This window comes from Prionailurus viverrinus, chromosome C2 (assembly GCF_022837055.1).
Source record: "Prionailurus viverrinus isolate Anna chromosome C2, UM_Priviv_1.0, whole genome shotgun sequence".
NCBI classification, from domain to species: Eukaryota; Metazoa; Chordata; class Mammalia; order Carnivora; family Felidae; genus Prionailurus; species Prionailurus viverrinus.
Genome location: NC_062569.1, coordinates 90,483,732 through 90,500,301, shown reverse-complemented (window position 1 = coordinate 90,500,301; position 16,570 = coordinate 90,483,732). Strand labels below are relative to the sequence as shown.

Below are 16,570 nucleotides of genomic sequence, written 5' to 3'. Positions count from 1 at the left end.
CAGGCTCAACACAGCAGTTCCAGGTGCTAAGCCCACCTCTCTGGACCCAGATGCCACAGTGGATCCTGTGGACCCAGATTCAGACCTCTCCTAGTGTACCCAGGTACAAGGCATACCCACTCACTAACCGAGGCACCAGGCCAGCCTGCCTGACTCCAGCAGCAAGCTGCCATGCAGACATCCACCAGACAGCCTGCCTAGAATCTCTGGCCAGGTTGACTGGTAGAGGGCTTTCCCTGTCAAAGACAGTCCATAAAGACCAGAAAGAATGACTATTTCTTCAAGTGCACAGACATTAATGCGAAGCCACAAAGATCACAGGTAATCAGAAAAACATGATACTGTCAAAAAAGAACAAAATAAAGTGCCAATAATTGACTCTAAAGAAATGGAGATCTATAAACTACCTGGCAAAGAATTCAAAATAATCATTACTTTAAGTATAAATGGATCACAACCTACAATGAAAAGACACAGTGACTGAATGCACTTAAAGACCCAACTATATATTGCCTACAAGAGACTCACTTTAGCTTTAAGGACACATAGCCTGAAAGCGAAGGGATGGAAAAAGATATTCCAATGAAATGGAACCAAGAGAGCAGAGGTGGTTAAATTACAACAGACAAACAGACTTTAAGTCAAAAACTGTCACAGGAGATAAAGATCATTATGTAATGATAAAGGAGTCAATTAATCAAGAAGATATAATAACTGTAAATATATACATACCCAACAGTGGCGCATCTAAATATATAAAGCAAGTATTAACAGAACTGAAGAGAGATATAGACAGAAATACAATAATAGTAGGGGACTTCAATATGCCACTTTCAACAATAGATAGATCATCCTGACAGGTATCAATATGAGAGAACAAAGGACTTGAACAACACTACAGACCAAGGGACACTCGTATACATCTATAGAACATTCCATCCAACAACAGCAGAATACACATTCTCTGCAACTGCACATGGAACATTTTCCAGAACAGATCACAGGTTAGGTCACAAAATAAGTCTTAACAATTTAATAAGACTAAAATCACATTAAATACCTCTTCTAACCACATGTTCTCAAACTAGAAACTAATAACAGGAGTAAAGTTGGAAAATTAGGAGCCAAAATAGAAATCAAAAAATATCTTGAGACAAATGACAACAGAAACACAACATACCAAAACTTATGGAACACAGCAAAAGCTGTTCTAAGAGAGAAGTTTGTAGCAATAACACTTACGTTACAAAAGAAGATTTCAAATAAACAACCTAACTTTTACCTCATGGAACTGGAAGAAACTAAACCCAAAGTAAGCAGGAGGAAGGAAATAATAAAGATCAGAGTAGAAATAAATGAAACAGAGACTAGAAAGACAACAGAAAAGATCAGTGAAACTAAGAGTTAGTTTTTTGGAAATATAGGCAAAATTGAGAAGCCTTTAGATAGACTGGGGGGAAAAAGAAAACTCAAATAATAACATTATAAGTGAGAAAAAAGGCAGTACAATTGATTCAACAAAAACACAAAGGATCATAAGAAACTACTCTGAATATTTATATGCCAACAAATTTGATAACATAGAAGTAATGGATAAACTCCTAGAATATGACTAAAACTGAGTTGTGAACAGAAAATCTCAACAGACCAATAATAAACAAAGACAATGAATCAGTAATCAAGAACTTCCCAAAAAAGAAAAACCTGGATTTGATGGCTTCACTGGTAAACTCTACCAAACATTTAAAGAACTAATACCAATACTTCTCAAATTCGTCTAAAAAACTGAAGAGGGAACACTTCCAAACTTATTTTATGAGGCCAGCATTATCCTGACACCAAAGTCAAACGAGAAAACTACAATAAAAGAAAATTACAGGCTAATATCCACCATGAATGCAGATGTATAAATTCTCAACAAAATATTAGCAAACCAAATTCAACAGCAAAAATCATACACCATGATCAAATGGGATTAATCTCTGGGATGAAAGAATGGTTCAACACATGCAAATCAATAAATGTGATATAGCACATTAGCAAAATTAAGGATAAAAATCATATGATCATCTCAATAGATGTAGAAAAAGCATTTGACAAAATTCAAAACCTTTTCATGATAAAAACTCTCAACAAATTAGGTATAGAAGAAATGTGTCTCGACATAATAAAGGAAATATATGACAAACCCACGCTAACACCATACTCAATCGTAAAATGCTGAAAAGCCTTTTCTCTAATATGAGGAAGAAGACAAAGATGCCCACTCTTACCACTTCTATTCCCTAGAGTGCTGGAAATCCTAGCCACAGCAATTAGGAAAGAAAAATAAATTAAAAGGCATCCAAAATAGAAAGGAAGAAGTAAAATGGTCTCTGTTTACAAAATGATCTGTTAAAACCAATAAATGAATTCAGTAAAGATGCAAGATACAAATTAAACATATTAAAATCTGTTATGTTTATATACACTAACAACAAACTATCTGAAAAAGAAATTAAGAAAACAATCTCATTTAGAACAGCATATAAAAGTACTTAGGAATAATTTTTAAACCCAGGGGTGAAAGCTCTATACACTGGAAACTATCAAACACTGATGAAAGAAATTAGAGACACAAATAAATGAAAAGATATCCTGTGTTTATGGACTGGAAGAATTAATATTGTTAAAATTTCCATACTACCCAGATCAATATACAGATACAATGCAATCCCTATCAAAATTCCAATGGCATTTTTCACAGAAATAGAAAAAAATCCTAAAATTCACATGAAACCACAAAAGACCCCAAATAGCCAAAGCAATCTTGAGCAAAATGAACAAAGATGGAGGCAACACATTATTTGATTTCAAAATATACTTCAAAGCTGCTGTAATCAAAACAGCATGTTATGGTCATAAAAACAGACATACAGACCAAAGTAACAGAATAGAAAGCCCGAAATAAAGCCACACAGATATGGTCAACTGATCTTTGAAAAAAGTGCTAAGGACTCATACTGTGGAAAGGTTTCAATAATGGTGTTGAGAAAACTGGATATCCACATGCAGAAGAATGAAAATGGACCCCTATCTCACACTATCAACTTAGAATGAATGAAAGACTTAAAGGTAAGATCTGAAACTGTAAAACTGGTGGAAGAAAACATGGGGGAAAAGCTTCTTGACACTGATATGGGCAATTAATTTTTGGACATAATTCCATAAGTACAGGCAACAAAATACAGACAAATGGGATTGCGTAGAACTAAAAAGCTTCTATACAGCAAAGAAAACAATGATCAGAATGAAGAGATAACCTATGCAAGGAGACAAGATATTTGCAAACCATACATTTGATAAGGGGTTAATATCCAAAATATATAAGGAACTCACACAACTAAATAGCAAGAAAACAAATACCTAATTAAAAAATGGGCCAAGGACCTGAAGAGACCTTTCTTAAAAGAACACACACATACAGCAACAGGTATATGAAAAAATCAACATCACTATCATCAGCAAAATGCAGGTCGAAACCATAATGAGACATCATCTCACACTTAAGAGAACTATTATTAAAAAGCCAAAAGCAGGGCGCCTGGGTGGCTCAGTCAGTTAAGCGTCCGACTTCAGCTCAGGTCACGATCTCATGGTCCGTGAGTTCGAGCCCCGCGTCGGGCTCTGGGCTGATGGCTCAGAGCCTGGAGCCTGCTTCTAATTCTGTGTCTCCCTCTTTCTCTGACCCTCCCCCGTTCATGCTCTGTCTCTCTCTGTCTCAAAAATAAATAAACTTAAAAAAAATTAAATAAATAAATAAATAAATAAATAAATAAATAAATAAATAAAAAGTCAAAAGATAAGCGTTAGAGAGGATACAGAGAAAGGGAACCCTTGTACACTGTTGGTAGAAATGTAAATCGGAACAGCATTTATGAAAACAGTATGGAGGTTCTTTAAAATTTTAAAATAGAACTGCCATATAATCCAGCAATCCCACTTGTGGATATATATCCAAAGGAAATGAAATCAGTATCTTGAAGAGATTGTCTGCACTCCCATATTCACTGCAGCATCATTCACAACAGCCAAGATAGGGATTCAACCTAAGTGTCTATTGATGGATGAATGGATAAAGAAAATAACATTCCCTTCACACACACACACACACACACACACACACACACTATATATATATATAATGTGCGTATACACATATACACATATATATACACATATATGTGTACACACACACACACACACACACACACACACACACAAGGGATATTATTCAGCCTTAGAGAAGAAGGAAATCCTGTCATTTGAGAAACAACATGGGTGAATCTGGAGGTCATTATGCTAAGTGAAGTAAGCCAGGCAAGAAACAAAAATACTGTATGATCTCACTTAAGGTGGAACTCATATAAGCAAATAATAGAACGATAGTTGCCAAGAGCTGGGGAGATGGGGAGATTGGGAGATGTTGGTGAAAAGTACAAAGTTTCAGATATGCAGAATGAATAAGTTCTGGAGAACTAATGTACAGCATGGTGCCCACTGCTAATAATACTATTGTACAATTGAAATTTTCTAAGTAGATCTGAGTAGATCTTAATGTTCTCACTCCAAAAAAAAAAAAAAACAAAACTATATCAAGTAATATGTTAATTAGCTTAATTGTGGTAATCACACTTCAGAATGTATAAATATATTAAAACTTCACACTATACACTGTAAATGTATATAATTTTTATTTTTCAGTTATACTTTAATAAGGGTGGGAAAAAAATCTTTAGCGCTTTCAGGGTAAAAGACCAAATATCTTAAAAGAGCAAAATAATTAGGTTGGCATCAGACTTCCCAAGAGACACATATATGGCAATGATGGAGCAAATGAACAAAAAATTCAGGGGAAGAAATTGTAAACTGAAGATTTTACCTCTAAATCAGTCCTTCAACTATCAAGGCTACAGAAAAAAGTCTTAAAAGCATGTGTGAACTAGGGGAGTACTGTGCCCACAAGCACTTCTTGAGAAGCTGCTTTCTGGGAAAGGCAAGCTGACACGGGCCCTGAGCGTTTCTGTACTTTCCTGCTGGGCATGCCAGAAAGGCAAGGTGCTGACTGCATTCTAACCAGGTCATTTCTTATGTTTGTGTCTGCATGGGGTAGCTTTAAGGGGTAAGGTAGCATCTACCCAACAAAAGGCAAGTTGCTTCCACTCACAGTGAAAGCAGTAGGCTCCCAAGCTCCAGGTTTCTCCCTTCTGACACAAACCACCGCACACTGTCCGCACCCACCAGTCACAGACTAACCTCCCAGCTTACACGTGGGGTAAAATGTCAGACAGCCCTCATAGTCCCTGACACTGCTAGAGGTGACTTTCCCTCAAGTACAAGGTGACAGGAAACCTCAGCAAAGGACAATGAGTATTTAACACATTTAAGTGTAGACTTAAGATGCAGACAAAGGTGAGGCCAGGACAGAAGAGTAACAGAGACGTTACACGTTTGGACAAAGTGAAAAAAATGTAAGTAAGAAAACTGAGAAGAAAAGGGAGTGGGAAAGATAGAAGTAGAAGAAGCTCCCGGAGTGCCACACAGGCCATGGGTGGGGCTCAAAAGAGATCTTCAAAAATTGACAAACCAGGTCACAACAGTTTAAATAAGAAAACAGAGAACTAAGAGCCTTTAAAAAAGTATAAATACAAAGGTAACTACTAGAACAAAACCTTCTAAATACTAAAATGTAAAAAACCCCAACAACACAACAAACACATCATGTAGGTAAACACAGCAAATATTACATAGTATATGTAGCAATTATAACATAAATGTGACAGTAAGGTCAAACATCTGTCATATCAATAATTGTGAATAGGCTTAAGTCACTTATTAAAGGAAAGAGATTTTCAAACTGGCTCCCACAAAACAAGACTCACTTCTATGCTAATACAAAAGTGATTCACAAAGGCTTCAAAGAAGACATTTTTTAGTGCTAAAAGTCACAGTTCATACTGAAGGTATAACAGTTACAAATAATTATCTGCTTTGCTAAAGCAGAAGCTATGGGAGAAGGAAGGAGAATTAGAAACACATTAATAATTAGAGGCTTTAGTATCCTCAATCTCAGTCCAAAACAGACCATGCAAAGGTAAGGATAGAGAAGATCTACAAAAAAAAAAAAAAAAAAAAAAAATCCTGAGTGACCTTACAAATAAGTATTGTTTTATGCCTTGTTGGTAAATATGAAGCAGAAAGTATATATCTCTTCAGAACTGGTTGTGGAGAAAAACTGATCTGGGAATCGCTTTATTTTATCAAGTCATGAACATTAGGAATGTCAAACCGGAAACCTGGCCACTGCAGTAAGGAAAAAAAAACCTTGAAAGGTAGACAGGTTGAAAAGGAAGTCACAGATGGCATGATTGTCTATGTACAAAATCTACAAAACCACTACAAAGTCACTCCCAGAACTAAGAGGCAAGTAGAGCAAGGTTGCAGGATACAAGGTAAATATATAGAAGTCCACTGCTTTCCTATATACAAGCAGTGAACAATTAGAATTTGAATTTAAAAAGACCAATTATAATAACATCCAAAAAAAAGGAAATATTTAGATATAAATCTAACAAAACATTTTGTTTGAAGAAAACTGCAAAATGATGAGAGAAATCAAAGATCTAAGCAAATGGAGAGCTATTCCATGTTTGTGAATTGAAAGACTCAATATTGTTAAGATGTTCTTCCCAAGTTGATCTGCAGATTCAACACAATCTCATTCGAGACCCCAGGAAGCTATTTTGTAGGTCTTAACAAACTGGTTCTAAAGTTTTTATGGAAAGGCAAAAGACCCATACAATACTAAAAAAAAGAACAAACTTGGAGGAATTGCACTACTGGGTTTCAAGACTTAACTATAATCAAGACAGCATGGTATACGCAAAATAGTAAGACGTAGATCAACAGAATAGAACAGAGAGCCCAGAAACAGACCAACACAAATATAATTGGCTAATATCCGACAAGAGCACAAAGATAATTCAATGAAGAAAGGACAGTCTTTTCCATAAATAGTGCTAAACCAACTGGACATACACACGCAAAAAAATAAACCTAGACACATACTGGACTTTTTTTTTTTTTTTACAAAAATTAACTCAAAATGGATCATAGATGCATAGGGGCACTTGTACCCCAATGTTTATAGCAGCACTCTCAACAATAGCCAAATTATGGAAAGAGCCTAAATGTCCATCAACTGATGAATGGATAAAGAAATTGTGGTTTATATACACAATGGAGTACTATGTGGCAATGAGAAAGAATGAAATATGGCCCTTTGTAGCAACATGGATGGAACTGGAGAGTGTTATGCCAAGTGAAATAAGCCATACAGAGAAAGACAGATACCATATGGTTTCACTCTTATGTGGATCCTGAGAAACTTAACAGAAACCCATGGGGGAGGGGAAGGAAAAAAAAAAAAAAAAAAAGGAGGTTAGAGTGGAAGAGAGCCAAAGCATAAGAGACTGTTAAAAACTGAGAACAAACTGAGGGTTGATGGGGGGTGGGAGGGAGGGGAGGGTGGGTGATGGGTATTGAGGAGGGCACCTTTTTTTTAAATTTTTTTTTTCAACGTTTTTTTATTTATTTTGGGGACAGAGAGAAACAGAGCATGAACGGGGGAGGGGCAGAGAGAGAGGGAGACACAGAATCGGAAACAGGCTCCAGCCTCCGAGCTATCAGCCCAGAGCCTGACGCGGGGCTCGAACTCACGGACCGCGAGATCGTGACCTGGCTGAAGTCGGATGCTTAACTGACTGCGCCACCCAGGCGCCCTGAGGAGGGCACCTTTTGGGATGAGCACTGGGTGTTGTATGGAAACCAATTTGACAATCAACTTCATATATTGGGAAAAAAAAATAAAAAAATTAAAAAGATAAATAAATAAATAAACCAAAATGGATCAAAGAGCTACCTGTAGAATGCTGGAAGAAAGCAAAGGAGAAAATCTACATAAACTTGGGTTTGGTAGTGGATTTTTAGATACAACACCAAAAGCAAGATCCATGAAAGAAAAAAACGTAGTTAAGCTGGACTTTATTAAAATTAAAAACTTGTGCTTTTGTGAAAGGTGCTATTAAGAGAATGAAAAGGCAAGTAACAGACTGGGAGAAAATATTTGCTAAATATATATCTGATAAAGGATTCGTATCCAAAACATAAGAATTTTGAAATCTCAACAAGAAAACAAAAGACCCAATTACAAAACTGGGCAAAGATCTGAACGGATACATCACCAAAGAAGATACATAGCTGGAGGAGGTGAAGGAAAAAAAAAAAAAAAAAAAAAAAAAAAGAGGTTAGAGTGGGAGAGAGCCAAAGCATAAGAGACTCTTAAAAACTGAGAACAAACTGAGGGTTGATGGGGGGTGGGAGGGAGGGGAGGGTGGGTGATGGGTATTGAGGAGGGCACCTTTTGGGATGAGCACTGGGTGTTCTATGGAAACCAATTTGACAATAAATTTCATATATTGAAAAATAAATAAATAAATAAAAAGAAGATACATAGCTGGCAAATAGGAGTATGAAAACATGTGCAACATCATTTGTCATTCCAGAAATGAATACTAAAACAAAAGATACCACTACGCACATTAGAATAGCTAAAATCCAAAACTCTAATTGCTGGTGAGGATGCAGAGCAATAGGAACTCTCATTCATTACTGATGGGAATGCAAAGTGGTACAGCCGCCTTGGAAGACAATGGCAGATTCCTACAAAGCTAAACACAGTCCCATGACACAATCCAACAATTGTGCTACTAGGTAAATACTCAATAGATTTCAAAATGCAAAATTATTTTTTTTGTCCGCATGAAAACAGCACAAGAATAATTACAGCATCTTTATTCATAGTCATCCCAAGTTGGAAACAACCAAGATGTCCTTCGATAGGTAAATGGATAAACACACCAGTGCATCCGTGCAATGGAATACTATTCAGAAATCAAAAGGAATGAGCTATCAAGCCACACAAAGACATGGATAAATCTTAAATGCAGACTGCTAATTGAAAGAACATAGTGAGACAGAAACTGTTATTGAAAGGAAAAAATTATCGGAAAAATGTTCACTATGAACAGAGAGTAAAAAAATCCTCTCCCAAGAAAGCTGTACAAGCTATAAAAAAAGACATACCAGTGTCATACAAATATTCCTAAGCATTTTTGCTCCCTTTATTATTTATTTAACCAGTCAACTCCTCCCACAGAGTCATAAATCAAGTAATTCTTTTGCTAAAAGAGAACTCAAACTTTCCCCTTTTGGCTCAATGGAATTTACTCCACTCAGTCACTAGACGGTGCTTCCAGCTTCCTTGGACCAACCTGCTTCTGAAGCAAAGAACAGGTTTATTGACTTCAGGTTGCTACAACCATCTCACCAGAGAACATTTGGGAAATAGATTTTTTTTTTTTGCCCAGCTTTTTAATGAAGCAAATTAATTTTGTTCTTAACTTTAAAGACACTTTGGTGCCTTATAAAAAGAAATACAAGATAATTTCCTTTAGGGTAATGTAGAAAGTTCTAGTTTTCCATTACCTCCGATATTAATGATCAAATCATCAGACTTCACAGAAAAACATCCATTTCTCTTTTTTCTAAAAAACCTTCTCATTCCTCAGTTTCAGCTATTGATTCTTTGCTATCTATTTTTATTAGAAATCTTCCAGAAGTTCTGGAACTTCCAAGATAAAAATCTCCTTACTAATACAAGGGTGCCACCTAGTGGTGACTGTGGGTAAATGCATGCTACAGAAAAAGTGCAAGTGCGCATCTCCCATTTCAATTCTGCTTTGTGATGTGGATTTCAAAATGCATCGGGAGGAAAGATTTACTGAAACTACCATACTTGAAACAAGTTTCCTAATACTAATACATAGGTATGTTGTAAGATCTATCCTATCCTCCTTTTCTATCACTACTCAGATAACTAAAATTCATCTCTGAAGCTGCCTTAATTTCAAAGAATGTCAGAACATCAAGGTGCAAGAACATTAATCTATTAGCTAGGCCAACCTCTAGCTTTTCAGATGTGAAAACTAAGGCCTAGCGAGAGGAAGCCTGACTTGTCAACAACTAGTTGTGTTTCCAACACACCTGGTTTGCCTCAGCTTGGTTCCTAAGGGACTGGATGGTACAGTATCTTATAGAGAAGACACTTTAAATAACTCAGTAACAGTTCTGCGTTCAAACCAACCCCCTAGCTGCTCCTACAAGGATGGCAGAGGGTAAAATTCCCCATCTAGGCTCTCTTCATGGCTTTCCCTTCTGAATTCTCACTGGGAACAGAAACCCTCAGAATTGAAGTTTTCCCACTAGTCACCAACGGAGATGCTGCTACAGCTTACTGACTGCTGGCCAGGCGCCAGGCGGTACACATGAGCTCTGGGTAAATCTCCAACCTTCCCTGCTCAGGCACTTGGGGCTCCTAATGAGCATGCTCTATTTATTTCTCCCTTCCCTTCATCTCAGTACATTCACACGGAGCAAGAAACAACTGACAGAGCTGGGTGTTCCAGGCAAAAGAGACTGTACGTACAAATTATGGAGGTGTGAAAACACAAAGTTTATTCAGAGAACAAGTGCTTTAGCTTTGGGTGCCAGGAGCAGAAGATGCAGGTGCTAAAACTATCTGTCCTTCCTCTTGGCTTCGTGTCTGAAGGGAGGACGCAAAATTTGATCAGGAGGCAACACAATGAACGAAGAGCCAAGGCAGGAGACTGAGCCAGGCTGGTGTGAAGGGCTTGACTGATTTGGGAAAGACTACGGTTTGACCATGGTCAGTCTTCACAGAGCTCTGGTTGTCAGACACTGGGAAATGACTGTACTTGATAAATGACAAAGGCAGAATTGCAAAAATGTGAAGATTGACTTTGGCAACTTCCTGCCCAAGTCTCTAACCCTCCCCTTGCACGCTCTCCAGTGGGAGCCTTGGAAGCCTCTGGGCAGGGGAGACAGGATAGCCTGATGGGAAAGGTTAAGTCCATTATCCCACCTCAAAGGGCTCCTTCTTCCCTCAGCCATTAGCACCACTAAGCAGGCTCCCCAGACAAAAAAACAAACAAACAAAAAAACAAACAAAAAAAACACCTGAATCTCAATCCGGAACATTTTTTATTCATTTTTGTGAGGGGGTTGAGCACACTAGGAACAGGGTGGAAGAGAGTCAACGAGGTCCATGTGAAGCTGTGTCAGCTCCCAGTAACAAAGCGGGGGCGGGGGGAGGTCTCAGAATCCAAAGTTTGTACTTTGGAAATATGGCTATTTTTATACTGTTTGTAGTTTGATACTCATTCCCTTTCTGCTCTTCCTATTTGGTAAAGTTCATTCAAAAAATGTCAACTAACCTAAGTGGAACTAGAGAAAGCAGTTTTTGTCCAAAGCCATACCCCTGAGGACTGGGCAGGTACAGGGGTGGAAACAGAATCAGGTAAGTGAATCCAGAGGAATTACCCCTTCCCTCCACGATGCTTCCTTCCGGAGTTCTCTTACACTACAATTTGGAGGGTCCTGGGCCCGGTTTTAATAATATGTGATGACAGTTCCTTCACAATACTGCACTGTAAATGACTGTTAGCTTAAAGTGGGGGACAGTAGCGTTAACAGTTTGGAGAGGAGCTGGTTCACTCTAATTGGTGGAAGGGAAAAGATTTCTGGCAGGAGATGTGGTCTTCTGGTGCTCATCTCCCTAACAGCTGCTCCTCTTCCTCCCTGGCACCATTTGTTACCTAGCAGAATCGGTTTTGAAGCCACATGCTACCTACTAATATTAAGGCAAATGCAAATTTCTTAAAATTCACTTTTTAAAAATAAGCAAAGAAAACGTGCCATTAGTTTGAAAGAAGAGGGCAAGCCGGCACATAGAACAAGTATTTGAAACCAGAAATACAGAATATTTCAGGAAAAGGGGTTCTGTCCTTGTTTATCAAAGTGCTAATACTCAACTTTAGACATAGTACCCTCTGGGCTATGATTGAGCTCCTGTTCTACACTTTTCAATCAAGAGAACTTCCAAAGCTATTTATATTGACGGTATAATTTTCAACATGAAGGTTCACCAAATGCACAATGCCACATCTTACCAAGAGTATCTTCAGCTCCAGTCCCTCTACCTCTCCTTTCCATCCCAACAAAGAGGGAGAACCATACTCCGTAGTTAGCTGACAGCCACCCATATACCTCTTCCACAACCTAATTTGCAACACAACACAGGAAAACAGGTAATGCCTTCTTTCAGTACAAACTATATACCATATGAATAAAGAAATCAGAACCCTTCTTGGCAGTCTTGTGAAAGGTAAGTCTCAAAGTGGTTTTTTGTTTTTTTTAATTCTCATTTCCAAAAAGAAAAGTATTGCATAAACATAAAGCACTACAAATCTTGGGTTGAGGGCTGCAACCACAGCATTTACACCTTGTCCCAGAGAAAAGCAAATACTGCATTGTTTCACACATACATGGAATCTGAGGGAAAAAAACAAAAAACAAAACCAAACTGACAGATACAGAGAACAGATTGGTGGGTGCCAGAGGCTGGGGGTGGGGGAAATCAGTGAAAGAGGTCAAAAGGTATGAACTTCCAGCTCTAAGATAAAGAAGTCCTGGGAATGTAATGTACAGCATGGTGACTATAATTAATACTATATTTTTTATCAAAGTTAGTAAGAGAGTAATCTTAAAAGTTCCCATCACAAGAAAAAAAAATATAACTATGTGAGGTGAGGGACATTAACTAATAAACTTATTGTGGTCATCATTTTGCAATGTATCCATATATCGAATTGCTATGTTGTACACCTGAAACAAATACAACGTTATATGTTAATTATATTTTACTTAAAAAAAGAAATACATCCCCAATACGTGTTCAAAATCATTCCCCCCAACCTCAAAAAGAACTCCCATCTCTACATTATCAATGGAGAACAAACAACCTACTTGGAAATAACTGGGGCATGGGAACACTTCTGCACAGATAGAAGGTTTGACTTCTCAGAAACAAGCCCCTCATACAGAATTTTAGTTTACTGTTTCTGGAGGCTGTTTTTGCCACGTTGCATTGTCACAACCATGAATCAGAAGCAGCTCCAACCCATACAGTCCTGAAGCACTCACTTACACAGAAACTATAATTTAAGAAAACTAGGAATATGGAAGAATTATACAGATATTCAACCTTACATCAGGGACAGAAACTTCTAACATTCTATGACATTACTGTTGTTTTAGTTAATAACAATAGTTCCCATTTGGGGCTGGGCAGTTTTCAGTATTACCATGTTTTGGACATCATGCTAAGTATTTCTCATGCATGTCCCCTTTCGTTTGCACAACAACCCTACAAGATGGGTATCATCCCCCTTTAACTGATGAGGAAATAAAGATGCAGAGATGGAGTTACTTCCTGGAAGTCACACAGCCGATAAACAACCCAGGACTGACTGAGGTCCAGACTTTCCATGTATCTAAAGGTATCTAAATGTAATCTAAAAATATCTCAAGGCTCCAAAACAAGTTGTAAAAGACGAAATTCTCAGAGTGAAAAGTTTCACAAAGCCACAAGAAAAGAACCAGCATTCTAAAACTAAACTTAAATTGTAGGAGTGAAAAAAAAGGACTGCCTTTAGATTAATGCCAGAAACAGCTTATTTATTACTATTTATTTTCTAAAAGAACTGAACACATTTTGAAACCATTTTTGGAAAATGTCACCGGAATTTGGTAAGTGTATGATCAAATGGTCACCGAGCTTCCACTAGGCGGCCTGTATCGTGAGGTGGCGGGATACAGAAATCAGTAAGAAACAGTTCTCATTTCTCAAAGACTCAGTGGTGCTGGTGGGGGATACAGGTACAGTGACAGACCATAATACACAGCAGAAGGTACAACAACAGCGAGGTGTCGGCTATTACAGAGAAGTGAGGAAAGGCACCTAATGTAGCCAGTGGCTGGTAGGAAAGTTTACTGGAGGAAAAGTGGCAAAGAGCTGCCAGCCGGAGGGGGTGGGCTGCTCATTCCAGAAAGCAAGGCCTGGCCACAGACCAGAGGCAAGAAGCAGTGGGGAGACCCACAAAAAGGCCAGGGTGGCTGAAGCATGGAGTGAGAGGCAGGGCACAGGGAAGGCTGGGAAGGGTGGGCAGGCTCCAAATCATGAAGAAGTTTAAACCAGTGAACGGTTTTAAGCAAGGAAGCCATAGGCTCAGAATTATCTTTTAACTAACTCCCTCAAGGGCTGTGCATGGGCTTAGAGTCACACAGCAAAAGGTTCAACTTCTGGCTCTAGGGCTTATTAACTGTGAACTTTGGCAAGACTGAAAACCTTCTAAGCTTCAGTCTTGTCACCTGTAAAAAGGGAAGTAAATGAGGTAATGAGTCTAAAGCACTGGAACATAGTAAATGCTCAATGAAGGGTAGCTCTTATTATTACTGTTAATATTGCAAGCCTAGAAGTTCAGGGAGATCCAAAAGGGAGTCCAGATGAGACACACTGATGCCCTGAACAGTGATGAAAAACAGGACAATCTGAGAAATATTCAGGAAACAGAAATGATAAAATCTGATGACTACCAGGTTATGGAGATCGGCCCTGCATCACACTGCACTGACAGTGTGGAGCCTGCTTGGGCTCTCTCAATCTCTCTCTCTCTCTGCTCTCTCAATCTCTCTCTCTCTGCTTGGGCTCTCAATCTCTCTCTCTCTCTCTCTTTCTCTGCACCTCCCCTGTTTGCTTGCTCTAGTTCTCTCTCTCTAAATAAATAAATAAACATTAAAAAAAAATATGGTAAAAGGGACAGAGAGGAATTAAGTAGTGATAAGGGAGGAATGTAGGGTCAAAGGTTAAGTTTATTTTTAGAATGGTGCACCCCTGAGCATTCTGTGAGCTGAGAAGGAAGAGGTAGATGACAAAGAATGAGGATGCAGGAGACAGAATCACTGACAGAGCAAGGTCCTTGAGGAATTAAGAAGGAGTTTTTTCTTTTTAATTTTTTTAATGTTTATTTTTGAGAGAGAGAAATACAGAGCAGGGGAGGGGCGGAGGGGCAGAGAGGGAGACACAGAATCAATCCAAAGCAGGCTCCAGGCTCTCAGCTGCCAGCACAGAGCCTGATGCGGGGCTCGAACCCACAAACCGTGAGATCATGACCTGAGCTGAGTGAAGTAGGGCACTTAACTGACTGAACCACCCAAGCACTCTGAATTAGGAAGGTATTTTTAAGTATCTACGATGTGTCAAGTACCACACTAGGCCCTGGGGACACTTGTCCACAAACCATCAGAACAGAGTGTAGCGTGAACACTAGTCTGCAGAGTGCATCCGACCAGCGGAGCTCAGAAGGCTGCCCATCTGACTGTGGGTTTCCTGAACCCAAGCTGGTGCCTGCTCACATTCTACTCTCACTGTCCATTCCACTGTCTGGCACCCACCACCTGCCAGGCATTCAGTAATGTTCTTGGTGCGAATAAATATACTGGTCAGAAACTTTATTTCTAGGGATAGAACTTTATTATAAACAGGTATGAAAATACATTGTAAGATAAAGGGAATTGGGGCATTAAAATACAATGAAATAATAATAATTAAAGTGTAGCACACATGCTTAGAAAACATGCATCTAAGAGCTTTGTACAGGGGCAGCTGAAGGTTAAGAGAATGGGGAGAATGGGGCACAGGGTTCAATCATGTGGGAAAGGCCTAAAGTGATTCCAGAACTCTCTCGGGCCAAATGTGGCCCCTCATCTACAAGCTTATGCTTAAACTTCATTCAACCATCTAAGAAGGGGCAAAATTTTTCATCTCAAAATTGTAGATAAAGGATTAAAAAGGAAATGTGTGTGAAATTACACATCAGCTAAAACCCATTTACTGGCTATGTGACATGGCCCAGGTCCTACAACTTCTGACAAAGCAGATCATGTGACAGATGAGACACCCCCCCCCCCCCACAAGCCCCTTTCAAATCTCTTGCTCAAAGGTTCTAAAGCAGTATTTCTTAACCTTTTGGGGATCACACATTCCTGTGGGAATCTAATGAAAGCTATATATTCTATCCAGCTGTCCCTAAAATATAGACACATGCACACAAAATTCTGCAAATCATTGGGACAAACTCCTGACTGTAAACCTCTGTCCTAGCGGGAAATTAGCTGAGGTGCAACTCTTTACAATGAAGATGCTTTGTCTTCCTTAAAAGTAATGGAGCCAGATATCAGAGTTACCATGCAAGACCTAAGGTAGATAGCTTGCTGTGTGTCCACTTGTGTGTCCTTTTTATTTTTTAAAGTTTATTTTTATTTATTTTTGAGAGAGAGAGAGAGAGAGCACAAGCAAGCTGGGGAAGGACAGAGAGAGGGAGACACAGAATCTGAGGCAGGCTCTAGGCTCTGAGCTGTCAGCACAGAGCCCGACATGGGGCTCAAACTCATGGACAGTGAGATCATGACCTGAGCCAAAGTCAGACGCTTTATCGACTGAGCCACCCAGGGGCCTCCACTTATGTGTCCTTTTGAACTAAGTCTCCTCATC

The 16,570-nt window shown here is 38.8% G+C and overlaps 1 protein-coding gene across 1 annotated transcript in view; it reads right to left on the bottom strand.

The window, feature by feature from the left end:
- Positions 1 to 16,570, bottom strand: part of HACD2 (3-hydroxyacyl-CoA dehydratase 2) — a 105,807-nt gene that overhangs the window by 62,416 nt on the left and 26,821 nt on the right. The window lies entirely within an intron of this gene.